Raw genomic sequence first — 23,398 nt, forward strand, 5'->3', positions numbered from 1 at the left:
TTAATTTCAGAACTTCCTTTTGTTGAAATAAGTTGCGACAACATCACTTTTATAGCTGACTCAATTCCATGTTAGTTTTCAGGAATGGAACTTCTATTTATTTTCTTATTGACACTGCCAGGAATGTTTTTAACGCTCAGTTAAGGAAGAGATCTTTGCTTTGCATGACTCTGGAAGGGAAAATAAGAGAAATCTATTCTAAACCAAAGACTTATTTTGGCACCTACTGTAAATAGAGACAAAGAAAAATTCATTTGGAAAATTTGTGTAGATGTTTCAAATATGAATCTCATTGATCTGCTTATTAACTAAGTATTGGACGTGAGCAAGGAGCACCAGGTAGCACTTTACTAATAAATATCCATTAAAAACAGAATGAAAAAATCTTTGCAAATAAATTTTTATCATGTATTGCTTTCTGCAATATTGATTATATATTTTTTAAAAACCAAAATATTATAAACTAATGTAAAAGGAACTGGAAGAATTTAAACTTCAATTCAAAAAGTTTAAGATAAACTGGGAGAATTTAATTTAATTCCAACCGGGGTTCTTAAAACTTAAATAAGAAATTGTTAGCATATCTGATATATACTCTATAAGGTTCAATTTGTTTTGTTTTTTTTCCACTCCAAAGTGTTATATTTTTAAATTAAAGGCTCATGAATATTTATTTTTTATTTTCCTCCCTCCCCCATTTTCCACTATAGTACTAACTAGGTCAACCAGGGATGCTTGGCAGCCTTCAGGACTATAGACTCGTTGTGTGGTTTTATGGTTTCTTAAGAAAAAAAAAAAAAAAAAAGATTTGTAACCAAACCAAATCAAACCAAAGCTATGATTCTCAGGGGTTTGCGGTTTGCCTGAAATCTGAACAGGAAATATATTCCGGTGATGTTAGTAAAGTGACCGGCTGTTAAAAGGCTTCATTTACACTCACCAAAGGAAACCAGGAAGCTCAGTCAAGGAAGGGAAGGCGATCTATTTACAAGATTAGTGAATGTCTACATTTGAGAGGAAGGAGATGGAGGGACAAACCAAGATGAAAAGAGAACATAGCCAATTCTATTGCTGACCCCAGTAAAACAAGTTACATATGAATTCGAATTTCTAGTCAATTATTCTCCAGATAATTCATTTTCTAAGGGTTACGTGGGTTTGTTGGTTTTTGTTTTGTTTTGTTTTTGCTTTTGCCGTGGGAGGAAGTTGAAAGAAATGTTAAAAATATTTCTTTCATAGGACACATAGCAATTTTATTACTCTTTCTTGTTTCTTTGGGGAGATATTTTTGTTTTCTTGGGTTTTGCCATTGATAGTGTTCTGTGATTTTACAGAAATGGTTTGTTCTTTCCTTTTTTCTTCCATCATCACTCTGATATATTATTGGTTGTCCTTCTATGTAAGTTTTTTAAAAAATTAGCATTCTTTTACAATGGTATTTGGAACCCTATTTTTCTTCCTTATTTCTCCCCCTCCCCGCCTCCCTCAGTTGTCTGCTCTCTGTGTCCATTCACTGTGTGTTCTTCTTTGTCTGTTGTATTCTCATTAGGTGGCTCTGGGAACTCATCCTGGGACCTTCCGGAGTGGGAGAGAGGTGATCATTCTCCTGCTCCACCTCAGCTCCCTAGTTTGCAGCATCTCATATTGTCTCTTCTCTGTGTCACTTTTTTGTTGTGTCATCTTGCTGCATCACGTCTCCATGTGGGCAGCTCCACTCCTGGGCAGTCTGCCCTCCTGCACTGGGCTGCACTCCTTGCACGGGGGCCACTCCTTGCTTGGGGGGCACCCCTGTGTGGGGCAATACTCCTTGCAAGTGGCTGTGCTCCACATGGGCCAGGAGGCCCTGGGTTTTGAACCCTGGACCTCCTATATGGTAGGCAGAAGCTCTATTCATTGAGCCATATCCGCTTCCCCTGGAACCCTATTTTAGAAATAAAATAGACAAGACTTGTGGCTGAATTTTAGTCTTTAGAGGTAAATGTGGAGGATATCTCCAACTCTTAACACTGATATCATTAGATAAGGTGAAATAATGGTGAAATAGCCGTGAATAAGATTACAATTGAATAACATAATGAAGATAGGCCATTGAACATATGGATTTCAAGAGCAGCATAGTAATCAAAATATTAATTAGCTTTTGGACTTATATATTGCTAGATCTTGCTTTATTTTAGAGAAGCCCTGTCTTTGTGCATATCTTGTTGACTATGGAGCACAATTACCATAAAGACTATTCCAAAATTGCTCACTAGTCTTTCCCCTCTCCTTCTACAACCTCTTCACCCTCATCTCCTCTCCAGCAACCCTAGAGTCCTACCTGGACTACCGGCATGAGGTATTTCACTTTACTAGACCTGAAAATACCTGATATTCCTCTCTCTTCTGCAAGTAAACATTTTTCATTTTTATCCACTGACTCTCCTCCTGTCTGAAAGGAAAAGAGCCTTTCCTCATCCAAGCACTAAACCTCTGTCCCATAACTCTTGGTTGCCTCACATAAATAAACCAATGAGAAAATGGAAGCAAAGGACAAGTGCTCTGGAAGAGAAGTTATTGCTCTAATGTTACGCTATGCGAGAGTAGATTCCCGGGAGTCTGATTGACCAAGATGGTAACATAAAACATACCAGGGTTCCATTTCCCCACCGAATCTTTGAAGAACTAGCAAAACCTGGCAGAGCCATCTTCCCCAAAGCTCCAGAAAACAGTTAAAGGGTTGCAGAAACGTCGTGACTGCCAAATTAAGAAAATGCAGCTTTAAAAACAGTGGGAGAAGTACATGGCTTCTTTGCTAGCCCCTCTCACCCCTTTGGCATGGTTCTGAACCAGCCTGTACTTCCCATTGTGAGTGTCTGACCCTTTCCTTGAGGGAGCAGAGGATCCCCTATGCTCATACTGGGGTGCCTGTATATTGGTGCCAATCTATTGGCTGACAGCCTGAAAGACTAACTAGGAAACAGATCTTGCACTCACTCTCCCAGATCTCACCAACAGACAGAAGCAGCTGTGGACAGCTAAAGCAGAGTAAAGAACAATGAAGTAGAAGGGCCTGAGACAGAAAGGATTATCAGCTTTAAAACATGTGATAGAGCATCTGAAAATGGGGAAACTGTTTCATAGGGAGTAGAGGAGACATTCAAATTCTTGTAAATTGAGGGATTCCTAAGTCTACAAGCAAGTGCAATGACCAGGACACTATTCAGGTCAGAAAAGATGGAGAGGAACTTGTATTTCACTTTTGCCTCAAGCTGATCTCCTTGATAGAAGGACTAAATTCTGAAGTACAGCAACAGCCAATGCAGAGACAATTTTAAAAGACTGTGAAAGGTGAGTTAACTTTGGTTTGTTTGTATATTTTAGCTCTTGGCACTCAAAAAAATCTTTGTCATAGCTCTAGTTGGAGGCAAACTTAGGAAAAGACAGCTAAAGTCTAAATCCCAAAGATAACACTTAAAAATATGAAACAGTGCTATAAAACAAAAGATAACAACACCAACATAGAAATAGAAATGATGGCCCATTCAAAGAAACAAAGAAAACTCCAGCAACCATGAATGAAGAAGACCATACTCTGGACATAGTGGACAAAGATTTAAAAAAAAAAAAGATCCTTAATATGCTAAAAGAGACCAAAGAAAACACAGGGAAAGAACTAAAGAATATAAGGAAAATGATAACTGAGCAATATGACATCTTGATGAAGAAATAGAAATGTTCAAAAGAAGCCAGGCAGAAATACTGAAGTTGAAGACCACAATTCCTGAAATGAATAATTCCCTAAAGGTTTTCAAAGCAAATTGGAGCTGGCAGAAGAAAGAATTAGTGAACTCAAAGACAAGACCATTGAAATGATTCAGGATGAAATAATAGTAAACATTGCCTAAGACAACTGTGAGACACCATTGAGCATACCAGTATATGCATTATGGGGTTAACAGAAGGAGAGGAAAGACAGGTACAGAAGGAATATTCAAACAAATGATGGCAGAAAACTTTCCAAATTTGACAAAGGACATGAATATACCAATTCAAAAAGCCCAAAACCCAAAACAGGGTTAACTCAAGGAAAATTGCATTAGGACACATACCTTGTCAAATTGTTAAATGCCAAGGACAAGAAAAAAATATGAAAACTACAAAAGAAAACATATTAGTACACAGGAGTTCAATGAGATTAAATGCCAAATTATAACAGAAAGCATACTGTCAAGAAGGCAGTGGAATGAAACATTTAAAGTGCTGAAAGAAAACAATTGCCAATCAAGAATTTTATATCCAGCCAGACTGTTTTTCAAAAGTAATGAAGAGGTTAAGAGGTTCCCAGAGAAACAAAGTCGAGGGATTCATCACCACTATACCTTCCCTATAAGCAATGCTAAAGGGAATTCTTCAGTCTGAAAGAAAAGGACACAAGACAGTGGATTTAAGTGACACAAAGAAATAAAGACTTCTAGTAGAGGTAACCATATGGGTAATTATAAATTCCAGTACTATTATCTTGAATTATTTGATATGTAATTCCACTTTTGACTTCTTACAGTTTTTTAAATTCAAATGCACAAAACATTATGATAAATCTATGGTTTTGGATTGCAATATATAAAGATGTAATTGTAACAAGTACAACAAAAAGGTGAGGGGACAGAAAGGAATAGGAAGAGTGCATGTATATGCTATTGAAGTTAAGTTGGTATTAAATCAAACTTGATTATTATAGCTTTAGGGTGCTAAATTTAAGTCCCATGAAAACCACAAAAAAACTATCTGAAAAAATATATACAGATCGAAATGAGAAGAGGCTAAAAAATGGTACACTAAAAATAAAATTTAAAAAGTAGGAATTAGTGGAAGAATTGGGGGGAAGGTATAATACTTAAAAAGACAAAATAGCAGAAGATAGTCCTAGATTACCAGTAGTTCTTTTGACTATAAATGGATTAAACTCTCCAGTCAAAAGGAAGATATTGGCAAAATAGATTTTTTTTAAAAAGCATGACCCAATTATAGGCTGTTTAAAACAGACTTACCTTAAAGGCAAAGATACAAGTAGGCTGAAAATGAAAGACTGAAAAAATATGTGAGTAATCAAAAGAGCATGAATTGCTATACTAATATCATATAAAATACACTTTAAGTTAAAAATGGTTATGAAGGACAAAGAAGGTCACTAATATTGAAAAAAGGAACAATTCAACAAGAAGACATAAGAATTATAAATATATATGCACTTAACAGCAAAGCCTCCAAAATATATGAAGCAAATATTAACAAATTTAAAGATAGAAAAGGCCAGTTCTATTTTAACAGTAGGACAGTGTAATACACCACTTTCAATTATTAATAGAACATCTAGACAGAGGATCAATAAGGAAATATAAGACATAATCAACACTGAATGATCTCAAAAAAGAAGAGCAAACTAAACCCAGTAGGAAGGAAATAAAAATGATTAGAGTGTTGATAAATGACATAGAGTATTTCATTTAAATTTTATTCATCTTAGTTTTCCTTTCTGCCCCAACTTAAATTTTGAGCTGGAGGCAAGTGCCTTCTTTGTGTCAAAGTAGTGCTGGCCTCACCCCTAACTTTAACCCTATATTGAGAGTCACTTCCGAAGGCTACTTTGGTGTTAATAGTTCCAGGATTAAAGAGTGTATGACTCAGGTAAGGAAAGCAGTTTATTTTTTCAATAAAATAGGTTAAAGATTCGTTTCAGTTGTTATCACAAGCATAATCATTTTTCAGAGCACTTCCCTGTAAACACTATGTGATGCCAGCCTAGACAATTGAGTAAAACACATCTGAAGCTCTTTCTAACCAGCCACGTGTGTGGCTGTTTTGTTTTGTTTTGTTTTTTCTGGCTTACCCAAAATATCTAGGCTATTCAGTCAAAACTCTTGAACTGGTGATTTCCTCAACAACGAATCCACTAAGAAAAGCAGGGCATTTTCTATTAGGAACAATTATGGAAAATGACTACCTGATGATTGGAAGAAATACTTTGGTTTTAACTCCAAACTGAACGAAATCATCACTTCAAAGGTAAAAGCCAGCAGGGGACAAAATGAACTAGATATTGGCAATGTTTCTCCTCTGTTGACATAGGGCCACAACTTGCAAGCAGATGAGTAAGACTCTGTGCTCTTTAGGGTAGTTTTAGTTTGTCCAATTACATAGAATGCAAAAAAATAAGGCTTAGAGAAGTCTTTCTAGTGTCTTATCCATCAAGTGGGCAAACTGTTTTACAATATTATTCTAGTGTTTCAGATTCATAATATCACTTTATAGACAGAGATGGTAAGGCTGGTTAAAATTAGGCGGTGGGAAACAACAGTGAGAAAACCGTGATTTCCTGATCAGTTATTGCTTGAAAATCTTCTACGGGCTCTGTGCAATTCGTAAAAGATTTTCTGAATACACAGACACCCATGCGTGCACGCACACACACACACGTTGTTTAAAATTAAACCACTGCCGGGCTTCCTTTGATCTTAATAAATCTATCAACACACTCCAGTTGTAACTAAAACTAGAGAAGACAACAAGAGCAGGGGAAGAAGATGCTCGTTTATCATCACTTCAGCTTCCATTACATATTGGATCTAAAGGTGCCAAAGTCCTTTTGGGGCTCAGCGGCTGTAATTGAATTAAATTCCTTCCGGAATCAGCTGATTCTGAGTGGTGATGCTGACTCTGGTGCCTGGTCCTGCAGTCGGCAGGTCTCTGGAATGATGGAAGGGACAGTAGACCTAGCAGTGACATTTTGCTTCTTGATATTTCCTTGGTGCTCAAACAAAATCTCTAATTTCAAAATCCTCAATTTGAAAACTGAGAAGTGATTGGTAGTGCCATGTAAGGACCCACTTAGCACCCCCAAAATGTTTATCTCAGGGCAATACTTATCCTATATCAGATAAGAAAGTGACCTGAATCTTATATTACAAATTCGTTTGAATCAGACAATCTATCAGCATTGGAAGGAATCTCAGAAATCTGCCAATTCAACGGTTCTCATTTTGTAGAGGATGAAAACTTGGTCAAGGTCACCCAACCTTTAGAATACCACCCCAGATTTATGGAGTTCCTCCTCCAGGGTTCTTTCTCCTATTTCATCTGCCTGCTCAGAGGCAGTGTTATTTGTTAATTTGACTATAATTAGAATATCATAACAAAATTAGAATTCTTTTTCACCCAAAGTAAAAAGATACATATTCACATTTAGAAGAAGCAAAGAGTCTGTTTTTGTTTTACATATTCTGGCTCTGTATCAAGATCATCCTTATCAAAGATTATAGTTTCAAATAGTTCCATTTGTTGAAATATTATGCAATTAAAATTGGAAAAATGTGCCATGGATATAGCAGCTCTTTCATTTATGCACCGTTTCTTGCCTGAATGCAGCAAAGGGGCATCAGTCCAATTCCAGTAATTAAAAACCCACCACATATCCAGCACTAAATTTAGTATCGGTGATGAGATGACCGATATCAAGAGAGAACAAGGAATTTAATATCCCATTGTATGCAGATGATTACATATACATACACATTTTCTTATTAAGTTGGTTAATGTAATTCGAGAAGGATTTATGACTTGACCTAAAAATACACAATAACTCAAATCATCTTTCCCTGATACCTTCATTTTTGGAATAACTTTATTGGAAGTAATAAATGAAGAACTGAAACTATGAAACAGAATTGTCAGCACTAACTGAGGCTCCTTCTCCAGGAAGGTCCTTTACAGAACACAGTTCAATCAATAGTGTAGTATTGGATAGAGACAATGAAAGTCTCTCAGGCCTTTTGTGAAAATGAGCCATGTTTTTCCTTTGGTAGTCAACTTTCTGAAACTTGTTCACCAAACCCATATATCCTAAATAATTTAGTTGATTTTTTTTTTAAAGATTCATTCTTTTTTTTTTTATTTACCTCCCCTTCCCCCCTGACTCCCTCCCCCCCCCCACCCGCATTGTCTGCTCTCTGTGTCCATTTGCTGCATGTTCTTCTTTGTCCGCTTCTGTTGTCAGCTGCACAGGAATCTGTGTTTTCCTTTTTGTTGCGTCATCTTGTGTGTCAGCTCTCCGTGTATGCGGCGCCATTCCTGGGCAGGCTGCCTTTCTTTCGCGCTGGGCAGCTCTCCTTACGGGGTGCGCTCCTTGCACATGGGGCTCCCCTATGCAGGGGATGCCCCTGCGTGGCATGGCACTCCTTGTGCGCATCAGCACTGCTCGTGGGCCTGCTCCACACAGGTCAAGGAGGCCCAGGGTTTGAACCTCGGACCTCCCATGTGGTAGATGGACACCCTATCCACTGGGCCAAGTCTGCTTCCCATAATTTAGTTTTAAAATAACAATCTCAGGGAACTAACACCAAGCTTTCCAGTAAAAGCATTTCAAGGCCTATGAAGCTCAAATAAGCCTCTCCATTTGTCCATGTGCAACTTGAAGCATCTGATGAATAGAAAAGGTTTCCAACTTAATTCGTAATAGTAATAGCAGAGTGGATCAATCCAACCTCGAAGTAACGAACAGGAGGCCAGCAGGAGATGAGCACCAGCCCAAATCAGAAAGGACATGATTTTCCTATTGTATTTCAACAGCCGTATTGAGGTATGATTTATATACAATAAAGTATACTTAGGCCCAATGGACCATTTGACATATATAACACAATCAAGATAATGAACTTATCCACCACCCCCAGAAGTTTCCTTCTGTCATTTTGTGATCCCAACCACCACACACCCCTGCTCAGTACATTTTCTAGAATTTTGTATAAATGGAATCATACGGTATGCCTGGCTTCTTTTATTTAAGATAATTATGTGGAGATTCACTGATGTTCTGCTATCAATTGTTTATTCCTTTTTTTTTTACTGACAAGTATTCCATTGCTTGGATCTACCAAAATTTGTTTACCCGTTCACCTGTTGTGGACATTTGGGTTGTTTTCTGTTTTCTGTTATTACAAACAAAGCTGCTGCAGATATTTGTGTACAATTCTTGGACACGTAGGAATGCTCGCTTTTCTCTTGATTAAACACCTGGCAGTGGAGTAACTGGATCATGACAGGTGTGTATTTGAATTTTGGCTTCCCAAAATGATTGTACAGTTTTACATTCACATCAGCAGTGAGTAATAGCTCCAGTTTCTTCACATTCATGTCAACACGTGGAATGGTCGGCCTTTTTAATTTCAGCCATTCTAAGAGGTAAGTAATGGTATCATTGTGGATTTAATTTGCACTTCTCTAATAATAATGTTGAGCCACTTTTCATGTGTTTACTTGCCATCAGTATACATAGTTGTTTTTTTCTATCTGGTTGCGTCATCGTTTTTTTTAGTGTGTTGTGTCGTTGTAGGGGGCCTGCACCTCTCCACATTGCAGAGGTCTGAGGCAACTTTTTAATTTTTTTTTATCAGGAGGTCCCAGTGATCAAACCCGGGTCCTCCATGTGGTAAATGGGAGCTCAACTGGTTGAGCCACAGCTGCTTCCCAGTATATATTCTTAATGTAGTATTAGTTCAAATCTTGTACCCATGTAATGAGTTGTTTTCTTATTATGTTACTTCTCTCCCCTTCCCCTCTTCCCCCCCCCCCCCCCCCCCCCCCAGTTTTCTGTTCTCTGTGTCCATTTGCTGCATGTTCTTCTTTTTGTCTGCTTCTGTTGTCAGCGGCATGGGAATCTGTGTCTCTTTTTGTTGCATCATCTGACTGTGTCAGCTCTCTGTGTGTGTGTGCTATTCCTGGGCAGGTTGCACTTTCTTTCGCACTGGGCGGCTCTCCTTGCGTGTGGGGCTCCCCCACATGAGGGACGCCCCTGCGTGGCAGGACACTCCTTGCGTGCATCAGCACTGCTCATGGGCCAGCTCCACACAGATGTTTCTGGATATTCTTTTCCTTTGATTGGTTTGTCTATTTTGACACTAATATCTTGATCACAGGTGCTTTATAAGTGTTGAAATCAGGCAGGGTTAGCCCACCACCCTTGACCTTCTTTTACAAAGCTGTTTTAGCTTTTATAGAGGTCCTTTGCATTTACATATGAATTTGAGAATCAACTTGTCAATTTCTATTTTTAAAAAGTGCTGGGATTTTTATTCAAACTGCATCAAATATTCACACTCGTTTGGGGAATATTGGCATCTTAGCAATATTAGGTATTTTCAATATTAGGTATTTCAACCCATGGGCAAGATGTGTCTCTCCATTTATTTGTCTTCCTTAATTCTTTTCAGCAATGTTCTGTAGTTTTCAGTGAACATGTTTGCACATCTTTTGTTAGTTATTCCTAAGTTTTTCATATTTTTTGCTGCTATTATAAATGATAATCCTTTTTTGTAATAATAAACTATATTTTAGAGAAGTTTTGGATATACAGACAAATTACACCAAAAGTATAGGGAATGCCTATATAACCCCCCCATACATGCACACACACACACACAGAGTTTCCCCTACTATTAACATTTACATTAGTGTATACATTTGCTACAGTTGATGAACCAATATTGAAGCGTTGCTACCAACCATAGCCTATAGTTTCTATTAGGGGTTACTCTTTGTGTTGCACAGTTTGACAAATGTATAAGGTTATGTGCCCATCATTGCAGTGTCATATAGAATGTTTTCCCTGCCCTAAAAATACCCTATGTTCCACTTATCCATCCTTCCCTCTCCCTTCTTACCCCCTGGCAACTACTATCTTTATATCAGTTTTACAAGTTCTTCCCTTAACACAATATAATAGCTTCAATAACAATAAATTTATGTTTGTTCATTCCTCAATCTCGAGGGATTGGGGATGATGGCTACACTGACTGCTTCAGGCTGAGAGGGATTTAGATATTATTGAAGAGATGAAAATAATTATTTTGCTTGCAGTTGTGGATATTCCTTGTTTTGGGGGATGGGACTTGTCTATCATCATCATTTTTTCAGTTGTCCAGGACAAGCTCAAAGAACTGGAGAGTAGAAGTTGGCTGTCATTCTGCTGGGATTCATATGAACAACAATTCAAAGATTTAAGTCTCTGAGAGATATAATTTCAGTCCAATTCTTTTGCTAGTTTATAAAAGAACAATTGATTTTTTATGTTGACCTTGTATACTGCAACCTGGCTAAACTCACTTATTAGATCTAGTACCTTTTTGGAGATTCCATCAGATTTTCAGTATAGGAAATTATGTCCCTTTGGATGCCTCTCTGACCTTCCTTTGGCCTAATATTAGCATGGAATGTCTTTTTACCTCCATTACTTTTAACCAATTTGTGTCTTTAAAGTGTTTATTGAAGATCGTATATAGTAGGGTCTTGTTTTCATCAAATCTGACAATCTCTTCTTTTTAATGAATTGCTAAGACTTAGTTTGCCAATCTGCTATGACAAATATAGCGCAATGGTTTGGATGAACCACAGGAATTTACTGGCTCACCGTGTGAAAGGCCAGCTACTGGCAGGGCTCCTTTCTCCCCAAAGCCTATGGCTTTCCAGTGCTGACTTGCCACATTCCTTGGGTTCCTTAGTTTGTGTCATGCCTGCTGTCACCTGGTTATCTCTCCTCTGTGCCTGCTTTTCCAGTTTCTGCAGACTTCTGGCTTTTCCAGTGTGGCCTTCTCCGACTTATAGCTTCTAGTTTCTTCTTCTTACAAGGCCTCCAGTGAAATGGGTTAAAACCCACCCTCATTCAGTTGGGCCACACCCTAACTAAAAGTAACATTTTCAAAAGGTCCTATTTATAAATATAAATTCATGCCTAGAGGAATTTGGACTAAGATTAACAACAGGACTTTTGTCAGGGTACATAATTCAATCTACCATAGACCATTTATATTAATACTTAATGTGATTGTTGATATGATTGGATTTGTCTATCATCCTACTATTTTTTTCCTATTTTTCACATGTGATCTTTGTTTTCTTTTACCTCATTTTCTGGCTTCCTTTGGATTAATTAAGAATTTTTTTCATTTCCATTTTATCTACTTTGTTGGCTAATTAGTTATAAATCTTATTAGTTATAAACTTCATATATGATATGATCATTAAAATAGTAGACTCTCATACTCTAATTTCTAACCTCATGGTCTTTATGCTATTGTCATTTGTGGTACTTATACATAGGTTGTAAATCCCACAATACTTTTTTTTGTTGTTGTTTAAACAATCCTTTTTTTTACAGTAATTTTTATTTATTTCTCTCACTTTCCCCGCCCCCCCCAGTTGTCTGCTGTGTCCATTTGCTGTGTGTTCTTCTGTGTCCACTTGTGTCCTTGTCAGCGGCGCCAGGAATCTGTGTCTCTTTTTGTTGCGTCATCTTTCTGTGTCAGCTCTTCGTGTGTGTGGCGCAGCTCCTGGGCAGGCTGCACTTTTTTTCTCTTTGGGTGGCTCTCCTTACGGGGTGTACTCCTTGCGCATGGGGCTCTGCTATGCGGGGGACACCCCTGTGTGGCACGGCATTCCTTGCATGCATCAGCACTGCACGTAGGCCGACTCATCACATGGGTCAGGAGGTCCTGGGTTTGAACCACAGACCTCCCATGTGGTAGGCAGATGCTCTATTCGTTGAGCCAAATCCACTTCCCTCAATAATCTTTTAAAGAGATTGAAAAAGTAAGAAAAAATTCTTATATATTTATGCATGTAGTTACCATTTCTGTTGCTTATCATTCCTTTGCATAGATGCATATTCCATCTTGTATCAGTTTCTTTCTTCCTGAAGGATTTCCTTTAATATTTCTTGCAGTGTGAGTCTCCTGATGATGAATTATTTCAGCTTTTATGTATCTGAAAAGTATTTATTTTGCTTTTGATTTTGAAAGATCTTTTCACTTGATATAGATTTCTAGGCTGACAGTTTTTCTTTCACTATGTCAGACTTGTTGCCCTACTGTCTTTTTTTTTCCTACTGTCTTCTTACTTGCATTATTTCCAAACAGAAATTTGCTCTCTCCTTTTCTTTGGTTCTCTGTATATAATGCATCTTTTTTTTTTTTTTTTTTAATCTTGATGCTTTCATGATTTTCTTTATCACTGGTTGGGAGCAATTTAATTATGATATGCCTTGGTGAAATTTCTTCACATTTCTTTGCTTAAGGTTCATTGAGTTTCTGGATCTCCTGGTTTATAGTTTTCATTAAATTTGGAAAATTTAGGCTATTGTTTCTTCAAATATTTTTTCTGACCCCCTTTCTTTGGAGACTCCCATTATATATATATTAGACCACTTAAAGTTGTCCTACTGCTCTAGAAATTTTATTTGGGTCTTTCTTTATATTTTGTGTGTCTTTACTTAACTTTTTTTTTTTTTAATATTTATTTATTATTATTATTTTTAATTACATTAAAAAAAATATATGAGGTCCCATTCAACCCCACCGCCCCCGTCCCCCACTCCCCCCACAGCAACACTCTCTCCCATCATCGTGATACATCCATTGCACCTGGTAAGTTCATCTCTGAGCATCACTGCACCCCATAGTCAATGGTCCACATCATAGCCCAGACTCTCTCACGTTCCATCCAGTGGGCCCTGGGGGGATCTACAGTGTCCTGTAATTGTCCGTGAAGCACTATCCAGGACAACTCCACGTCCCGAAAACGCCTCCACATCTCATCTCTTCCTCCCGTTCCCCACACCCAGCAGCCCCCATGGCTACCGTTCCCACACCCATTCCACATTTTCTCTGTGGACATTGGATTGGATGTGTCCATTGCACACCTATGTCAAGTGAGGGCTTAGATTCCACATGGGTACTGGATGCACTCTTCCCGCTTCTAGTTGTAGACACTCTAGGCTCCATGTTGTGGTGGTTGACCTTCTTCAACTCCATGTTAGCTGAGTGGAGTAAGTCCAATAAGTCAAAGTGTAGGAGCTGAAGTCTGTTGAGGCTCTGGGCCTGGGTGTCATATTATCAGTCCAGAGATTCAAATCCCCTACATATATCTTATTTACTTAACTTTTTGAGCACATTAAATATAGTTATAATAGCGTTTTAATGCTGTTATTTGTTCAGTCTAACATATTTGTCAGTTCTTAATGTGTTTCAATTGACTGCTTTTTCTCCTTATTATGGTTTTTATTTTCATGCTTCTTTGCCTGACTGGCAATCCTTGATTGAATGAAAGACATTGTGAATTTTATCTTGTTGGATACAGGATATTTTTGAAATCCTTTAAATATTCTTTAGCAATGTTTTGGAAAGCAATTAAGTTACTTGGAAACAATTTGATCCTTTTGGGTCTCTAATCCTTTCAGATATTCATTCCCTGACCATAAGTAGTTTCCTCCCATGATCGTTGATCACTACTCAACTGAATACTAAAGGAGTACCTAAGACCTCAGTAGTTGTCTCTCTCTGTGCCCTCTTCCTTTCTCATGGAAACTGTCCCCCCAGACTCTCAGCTTCATCTCCTCCATTCAGGAGGTCCATCAGCTCTGCCTGGGTTGCTCCTCTCTGTACTACAACCAGCACATTCTCAAAAAGCCAGGGCAGTGGGAAGCCTCCCCTCATTTGTGTTCTACCTTTCAAGGATCACTGTCCTTCATTTCCTATGTTCACTGTTTTAAAAACCATTTCTTCAAATATTGTATGTTTGGTTTGGTTTTGGTCTTGATTCTTTCAGGCAGGAGCATAAATTCAGTCCCTTTATTCTATCTTGACATAAGCAGACATCCTCAACTGACTTTACAAGCTATTATAAAACTAGTCTAAATTTTACTTAAGATGTAAATGCATTTGTCTTTCTCAACATCTTCAGCCAGTAAGTGAAAGCTTGATACTGCAAATATCAAAGGAAAAACTTTCCCCTATTTTCAAGGAAAAACACAAAATCGCAAAGAGATTAAATTGTTTACTTATTGCTTGGCTGTGGCTTTGATGAAAGCAACTGCAAAAACAAATACCTATATAAGCATGCAGGGCTTTCTTATTTAAGGATGAATATCAACCTAAACCATAAAATATTTCACTGCCATTAAGTTTATGGGGGACACAATAAATAGGAATGAATTCTTGGTGTATTTATTTGGAGTGATTATCCAATAAGTACAGTAATAGGTATGAACCCCCTAAAACATTGCCTTAATTGCTCAAACTTACTGCAGTTAAGCCCACAAAACCTAAAAAGCTTTATCTGTAGAATATGCATATCTCAAAACTTCCTTATATGCTATGATAAATTACAGTAAAAAAATGTTATACTCAAATTTGGGCAAATTGAGGATACACTGAATTTTAATGATTCATATTTCTATTTTGATACTACAACTTCCTAAGTAGATGAAAATATGATTTTAATGGAGGGATTATGCATTACTCCTTAACAGAATTTTGTTCTGACCAAAAACAAAAAACAAACAAACAAACAAAAAAAACCCAGAAAGTGGCATAAGGGTAATTCCAAAATCCCGTAATCATATATTGAACAACATGCCCTCCTGCATCCACATAGAATAAAATATTAACACAAGGCAAATATCAATGTATAAAAGAAAATCACAGGCAAATCCAGGTTTGGTGTGCCCTAAAATGTATGCCTATATATATACAAATATATAACTCTGACTAAGAGAAAGTCAGCACAGTATTCCTGAAAGGCATTCCAATACTGGAAGGCTAATTCACCGCTGCACAGGATTAATTGGGATTCACGATGCATCTACCAAATGCAAACTAAATGCATCCCTAACTCAACTTCCCTTAGAGATTAAAACTACAGAAAATGCTCATTGCCACACCAGTGTCACCTGACACAAGGGAAAGTTTGAAGGAGAGCAAGTTGGATTGGAAGGGTAGTGAACATTAATCAATTGCACTTAAAAATCTATTAACGTGGAAAGTTTAGCAAAAATATAGGACCGTATGAATATATTACTAGGCCCTGCTTAGCTTTATCTTAAATCCATCTCTGAGAGAAAGAAAGGTAAGGGAATGTGGTTGGTGGAAGTAGAAACGGCTCTAGCTTAAAATTGTCATACCTCCACTTTTCTCCAAAAACCTTTGAAACCTCAGCCTTGGGTACTCCTGTGGATGTCACCATAATATTTCTCTAAGCACTGAAAGTTCAGAGGCCTTTGGGAATCAGTCTGCTTATATGGTTTTGTAACTGGGAACATAAAAAAGAAAGGGAGATTAAAGGAAACAAGTGGTGAGAGCTGGGGAGATGGCCTAGAAAAGGCCCTGCCAGAGATCAGCAAATCCCAGGTCTGCCAAGTCAGGCTAGCTCCCAGCTCCATCCGCGGACTCGCTAGCACCTAAGCAGTTGCTATGGAGACCGCCTGAGGTTCCCATGTGTCCCCTTGACTAACGTCCTGGAAAACCCAGACAAAAGGTAGCAACCCTATCCCGTGCTTGGATTAATAGCTGGGCACAGAACATTTTTTTCCATCCTCAGCTATTCTGTTCTTGTCCAAATCAATTTGCTATGCCATTATGTTACAGAATGTAGTCATACAGCAATTTTTGCTAACGCACTTCTTGCCTATTGGCATGCAGTAACAGCAGAAGACCAGGCTCCACGAACTTGGCCTGGAGCCTCATGTTCTCCCATCACCAGTCCGTAAATTTTTCTAATGCACTACAAAGGGTGTGTAAAAATACATTACATTAAAATCAAATACCTTCCCGGGCATGCCTGCTACAAACCTACGGTTCCCCAAAGGGCTGTAGTAGTAAATCCCCAAGGGAAAGCCCTTGCCGGATAGAAAGAATGTCACCTAAAGATACGGGAAATCCCAGGGCGTGCTCCAGGATCCTGCCTCTTGGTGACTTTCCCACAGAGAAATATTAAACTAAGGCGTGGATTACACCTACAGTGAAAGGCGAAACCAGCCCCCGAGGCAGCCCCTGGGGGGTTCGGTTTTGATTTCTGACACCACCTGTTACATAGACGGGTAATCCCAGGGAGGCTGCTCTCAGGGGCAAGGCCGCTTCTGAAGTGGCCCCGTGGGCCCCGCATGGTTCGTTTCAGTTATTGCATTAGGCCAGGGGGTCTTCACCTCTTTAGTTCCACAGACCCCTTTGCCAGTCGGGTGAAAACCATGGACACCTGACTAAGTCCACACCATTCTGTGTGTTGTTTAATAAAGATATCACACCCACACCAACACGTCCTCATGAGAGTTGCTTTTTTTAAAAGTTCAAGGTCATGGTCCCCCCAAAAGCTTTCCAGGGACCCCTGGTTAAGAACCCCTGCTTTGGGCTGACAGGATAAAAGGACTATAGTACAGTGGACTTACTGGTACTCTACTATGGAACTATTGTGACTAGGAATGGAAGGAATTGTAGCATTGATGTGGAGAAAGTAGCCACGGGAGCTGCTGAGGGCAGGGAGAGGGAAGAAGAGATGTGATGTGGGGGCATTTTGGGGTCTTGGAGTTGTCGTGAATGATATTGCAGGGACAGATGCTGGACATTATATATCCTGCCATAACCCACTGAATGGACTGGGGGAGAGTGTGATCTACAGTGTAAACTATAATCCATGCTGTGCAGCAGTGCTCCAAAATGTGTTCACCAAATGCAATGAATGTGCCACAATGATGAAAGAGGTTGTTGATGTGGGAGGAGTGGGGGAGAGAGTGGGGTATGTGGGAACCTCTTACATTTTTTAATGTAACATTTTTTGTGATCTATGTATCTTAACAAAAAAAAAAAAGACAATTTAATTTAAAAAAAGGGGGGGCATCCAATGCCACAGTCTTAGTTCTGTTCATCTAGGGTCTTAGAATTCATAAAAGGATTGGCACTTTGGGCCCATCTGTTTATATTTACCTTTGCTCCACATTTCTGAATCAGCAAGCAGCAAGCAGTTATTTCGCACTTCCCTCCTAAATAACCATTATCACCCTAACATACATACTCTTCATCCAAAAAATGGTTTATATATTTTTTTCCTTTTTGTTCTTTCTTCTATGGAGAGTCTTTGAATGAACAAGGAGAAGCATAATATTATCTCTGATATTTGAAGAGTCGTTTATAATATATTTAGTCAATTTGTCATTAGGCCATTTGACATTTATTAAAACACGTGGCTAGTTTGGATTCAGACAATATTTCCTAATACTGAATCCAAAATTTCAAAGTTTATGGCTTTAGACAAGCTTCTTACTCTTTCTGAGTATCAGTTACTTTTTCTCTAAATGGGGATAATAATATCCTATTTTGAAAACTTGTTGAGAGGATTAAATGAGTGCTAAAGTCCATGCATTTCACAGATAAGTATACATTTCATAGATCCTATTGACAGTTTACTTTTTTTTAAGTGCAGAGTTATTTTGTGTGATCCATGATTAAAATCTGTCTCAGAATTCAACAAGTGTCGCAAAGAATTCTTTCAGTGAAAAGGCAGTAAAACAATTGATTCTAAGAAAACTTAATTTTGTTATTATTTTTTAAAACTCTATAACATGAAAATAATCTATTTAGTGGAACCAAGAAGCTTTATTCTTTTTAACTGCACTCTCTATTTCTATCCATTGCCTGGGCCAGTTATTGTGGACAAAGAAAATGTAATGGAAATCAATTAAAAAACAGGAGTTCTGCAAACTTTGTAGGCCTTGCTCTGTTCAAACAAACCGCATACAGAAGACACATACATGTCTCTTAACTCCTTTGTATGTAATCTTTCTCCCAGATAACAGCCCTTGCTTTCTGCGTACAATTATTCCAAAGTATTTATTGACGACCTAGATTCAATTCTGTACCATATTAAGCACTATGGGATTTTCAAGAAAAGTAAATGATGATATAAACATTGATGGCAATTTTAGTTTATATAATATAAAATACAGAAAGATTAGATATTACTTGTCCTCAAGCCAGAACCAGAGCCTATCTCCTTAAGGCTTATTCTCACCTTGAAAGAGAATTTCCACCCTCCAGAGCTCTAGGGAGATAAAATTCACGCACCAATCAATTAGCAAGCAATCCTTGATTGTCTTCTTATGAAGTGCTAAGTCAAGTGACCTAAACCTTCCTAAAGAGTTGGCCAGAGATGGGCTCTATCACTAGAGGTCTGGGTGGCAGGAAATACACCATGGAAATGTTTGTATTTTAGTGGATATTAAAGGTAAGGAGAGAAAGAGAGTGGCTGAGCTATAGCGAAAGGCTGTGCTCTGCACGGAAACTAGATTAGCCAGATATCTGAAAGGAGCCAGGTTAATTTTGAGGCAGGGAGAAGAGAGTATGGATAGAGATACTGGTTTTAGTTAGACAGAATGGGCTTAACTGAAAACCTTGGCTTTCTCTGATTATATTCTCTAGGCCAAGATGGTTAGCAGGGCATGGGGTGGGGGACAAGGAGTACCCCTGAATATTATCAAGCTTCGTGTTTCCTGGACCACTGTATTTACTTCAGAGAAAAACTACCAGACAATGTGCAATCCAACTTACATATTTGGAAGAAATGGTGTCATGCCCGTGCACCATTATCGATTTTTCTTTCATGCACAACATTTTGTATTCCTTGGGTTAATACTTAATTCTTCATTTTCTATTAAACACTTTTTTCAGCCCCAAAATTTTAGTCAGCTGTCTAAATCTCCTGTTAATATTTGTTAAATTTCCTGTTAATATTTTAACCTCATGTTATTTTCATTTTCCCCACCGTCCTCTCACCTGCTGCAGCCAGGGCTCTTGCCCTCCATAGTTCCTGCTGGGCGGCCATCTTGGATCTCTGTCCCCGGCACTCCTGGGGATTCCCTGGGCTTCAGTCGGCAGCCATTGTTTTCAGATCTCAAGTCTTTCTCTTTCCTGTTTTTCTCCCTGGTTTGGAGTGGCCCACTTACACCTCCTAGAATATGTCTGAGAATATATTTATTCACATTTTATAAATCAATCAATAAAAATAGACTGATTTATTAATTTAGAAGAGAGTTTTAACTTAAAAATCATTTTGTCTCAGAATTTTGAAGGTCTGCTCCATTGTCTTTGGTTTCCCACAGAGCTGTTGAGAAGCACAATGCTGTTCTGATTAGTAGCTTTAGTATGAAAAAATTTTTACTTTTGTTATCATTTCTTTTTTTTTTTTAAGATTTATTTTATTTATTTCTCTCCCCTTTCCCCCTGTCCCAGTTGTCTGCTCTCTGTGCCCATTTGCTGTGTGTTCTTCTTTGTCCACTTCTGTTGTTATCAGCGGCATGGGAATCTGTGTTTCTTTTTGTTGCATCATCTTGCTGTGTCTGCTCTCCGTGTGTACGGCACCACTCCTGGCAGACTGCACTTTTTAAAATTTTCACGCTGGGCGGCTCTCCTTACGGGACGCACTTCTTGCGTGTGGGGCTCCCCTACACGGGGGACACCTGCGTGGCAGGGCACTCCTTGCACGTATCAGCACTGCACATGGGCCAGCTCTACAGGGGTCAGGGAGGCCCGGGGTTTGAACTGCGGACCCCCCATGTGGTAGACAGACACCCTATCCACTGGGCCAAGTCCACTTCCCATTTTGTTATCATTTCTGAAAGATTCCTACCTTCTCTCTACTTTTGGAAATTCATAACAATGAGCTTTGGGGGTGTATTTTTCATTTATTGTGCTTTGTATTGGCAAATTATTCAGTACCTGAATTCTTCAGTTCCTGAGTAATGGGCAAGAAGTAAGTTAACTACAATTACTTTGTTGATGATTTCCTTTCCTCTACTTTCTCAAGTCTCTTTTCTGTAATCCCATTTATTCAGATATTGGGTCTCTTAGACTGGTGATTTAATTTGTAATTATTTCTCTACTACTTTCCAACTTTTGTCTTTTTATTCTTATTTTGTGGATATTTCCTTACTCAACTTTATTTTTCAATTTTTATTTTGGCTTTCCTCTTTTTGCTATCATACATATTTTTAAACTTTCACAGGGTCTTTTTAATTTTCTGAATAGTCCTTTCCCAGTAGCCTCTTCTTTTTCTCCATGGGTGCAATATTTCCCTTTTCTAAGGATTTTGAAGTTTTCCTCTCCCTGCATCTATCTCCATTTTCTCTGAATTCTTCTTGCTATTTGGGTGGTTTGTTTAGGACTTGGTTTTCAATATTAGATTTTAGGAAACTAAAAATCTGATTTGAAGCACAAAACTAATGAGCAGTCTTGCTGATTTTGGCATGTCCTGCAAAGTGAGGTAATTTGGCTCTTTATTTAGGAAGAACTTAAAGCCAGAATTCTTTTTTTTTCTTGGCTGATAGAATAATCAAATATAAAATACAGGATTCCCATATACCACCCTACCACCAACACCTTGCCCTGGAGTAGGACATTTGTTACAATTGATGATAGCGCATTTTTATAACTGTTCTTTTAAAGTCCATGGTTTGCCTTAGGGTTCACTGTTTGTGTATTGAAATTCCATGGATTATTTTGAAAAGTTTTATTCTATTACCATATATACAATCTAATATTTTCTCTTTTAACAATATTCATATATATATATATTTATAGCGCTTTTAATTGCATTGACAATGTTGTGCTACCTTCAGTACCATCCATTACCAAAATACCGCCGCCATTCTAAATAGGAGCCCTGTACATTTTAAGAGTTAACGTCCCATTCCCTTTCCATAGCCTGTCCCCTGGTAACCTGTATTCTAGATTCTGACTCTATGCATTTCCATAGAAATTAGATGATTAGCTTTTCCATTTCTGCCAAGAAGGATGTTGAAATTTTGACTGGGATCGCATTGAAATTATAAACTGCTATTGACATCTTAACAATATTTAGGCTCCCAGTCCATCAACATGGAACATCCTTCCATTTATTTAGGCCTTCTTTACTTTTCGAAAGCCAATGTCTTTAGGCCTTTTTATTTTCTCATTGGGTTAAATAGATTTCCCAGGAAAGGGTATTCTTAACCTCTATTTTGGGGATATAAAGCCTAGCTGTGGAGTTAGAGAAGCTGAGTTCAGGAAGAAACCTGAGTATTTTCAGTATTCAAATTTTCACTCATACTCTCTTTTTACTACTTATTCTCACTCTTAACTAGTATCTATGCTCCATAGTTCTTCTACTTGTACTGTCCCCAGAGAATTTACATATATATTCAGAAAATAAATATGTACTGCAGTCAGTCTCCTACACAGAGAGGTAGGGATGCTAGAAATCTGATTCCTTCCTAAAGAGATCTTCAAACCACTTCTTGTTTTCAGTCGCCCAATTCACCCCCATTTGCAAGATACCAGGTACAACCAATTTCTTTTTGACTGCCATCCTGTTGGCTTATGACCCATTAAGAATTGCCAATGTCCATCTTTTTGGCCTCCAAAATTTTGTTGCTATTCTGTGGCAGTTTGAAGTTATTTTATGAATCCCAAAGAGAGAAAGATTATGTTTGTAAACTAATCTATTCCCCTGGGTGCAATATCCATTGATTGTATTAAATTTAGTCGAGGGGCCTTTGGATTACCTGTCAAGATTGCTGTAGGGCTGGGAAGCTGATTTGGCTCAACGCATAAAGCGTCTGCCTACCACATGGAGGTCAAGATTCAAACCCAGGGCCTCCTGACCCGTGTGATAAGCTGGCGCTTGCGGGGTGCTGAGCGCGCTCTCTTGGTGCTGATGCGCGCTCTCCTGGTGCTGATGTGCGCGCGGTGCCAATGCGCATGCGTGGTGCTGATCCGCACAGGGCGCAAGGAGTGCTGTGCCACACAGGGGTGTCCCCCGTGCAAGGGTGTCCCCCGCATAGGGGTGTCCCCCACATAGGGGTGTCCCCCGCATAGGGGAGCCCCATGCACAAGGATGCGCCCCGTAAGGAGACCCGCCCAGCGCGAAAGAAAGCGCAGCCCGCCCAGGAATGGCGCCGCACACACGGAGAGCCAACAACAAGATGACGCAACAAAGAGAGACACAGATTCCAGTTGCTGCTGACACAAGCGGACACAGAAGAACACACAGTGAATGGACACAGAGAACAGATAACTGGGGGGAGGGTGGGGAGAAGGGGAGAGAAATAAATAAAAATAAATCTTAAAAAAAAGATTGCTGTAGGGCTTTTTACTGGACTATGTTAGTGAAGCGGGACTCAAACTGAGTCCCCGCCCCCTTGGCTGGTCTGACATAAGTGGACACTCAGATACAGGAAGAGAGAGATGTGCCTTTTTTTAAAAGATTTTTTTAAATCCCCGCCCCCCTCGCCTTATCTCTCGCTGTCTGTTCTCTGTGTCCACTCGCTGCGCCTTCTGTGTCTGCTTGTCTCCCTTTGTTGCGTCATCTTGTTGCACCAGCTCTCCGCGGGCGCTGACCGTCAGCTCTCCACGGGTGTGGGCCGGGCCAACCTGCCTTCTCAAGGAGACCCTGGCAAGCAGATCCAGGGCCCCCCATAAGGTAGGTGGGAGCCCAATTGGTGGAGCCCCATCTGCTTTTCAGATTTGCCATTTTTTCATCCTGCCACGTGACAAGACTCCCAACAGGTGAG

The 23,398-nt window shown here is 39.0% G+C and overlaps 1 protein-coding gene across 5 annotated transcripts in view; it reads left to right on the top strand.

Moving 5' to 3' along the window:
• The window catches only part of GREM2 (gremlin 2, DAN family BMP antagonist), a 116,588-nt gene that overhangs the window by 33,854 nt on the left and 59,336 nt on the right, over positions 1-23,398 (top strand). Inside the window, exon 1 of one of the 5 annotated variants that reach the window (XM_012530869.4) lies at positions 23,110-23,307. The exons of 3 other annotated variants lie outside the window; for them this stretch is intronic. The gene's annotated coding sequence lies outside the window, so the exon portion shown is untranslated. One more of the 5 variants, XM_004473147.4, reaches the window with a different exon arrangement.

Source organism: Dasypus novemcinctus, chromosome 13 (genome assembly GCF_030445035.2).
Source record: "Dasypus novemcinctus isolate mDasNov1 chromosome 13, mDasNov1.1.hap2, whole genome shotgun sequence".
Lineage (NCBI taxonomy): Eukaryota > Metazoa > Chordata > Mammalia > Cingulata > Dasypodidae > Dasypus > Dasypus novemcinctus.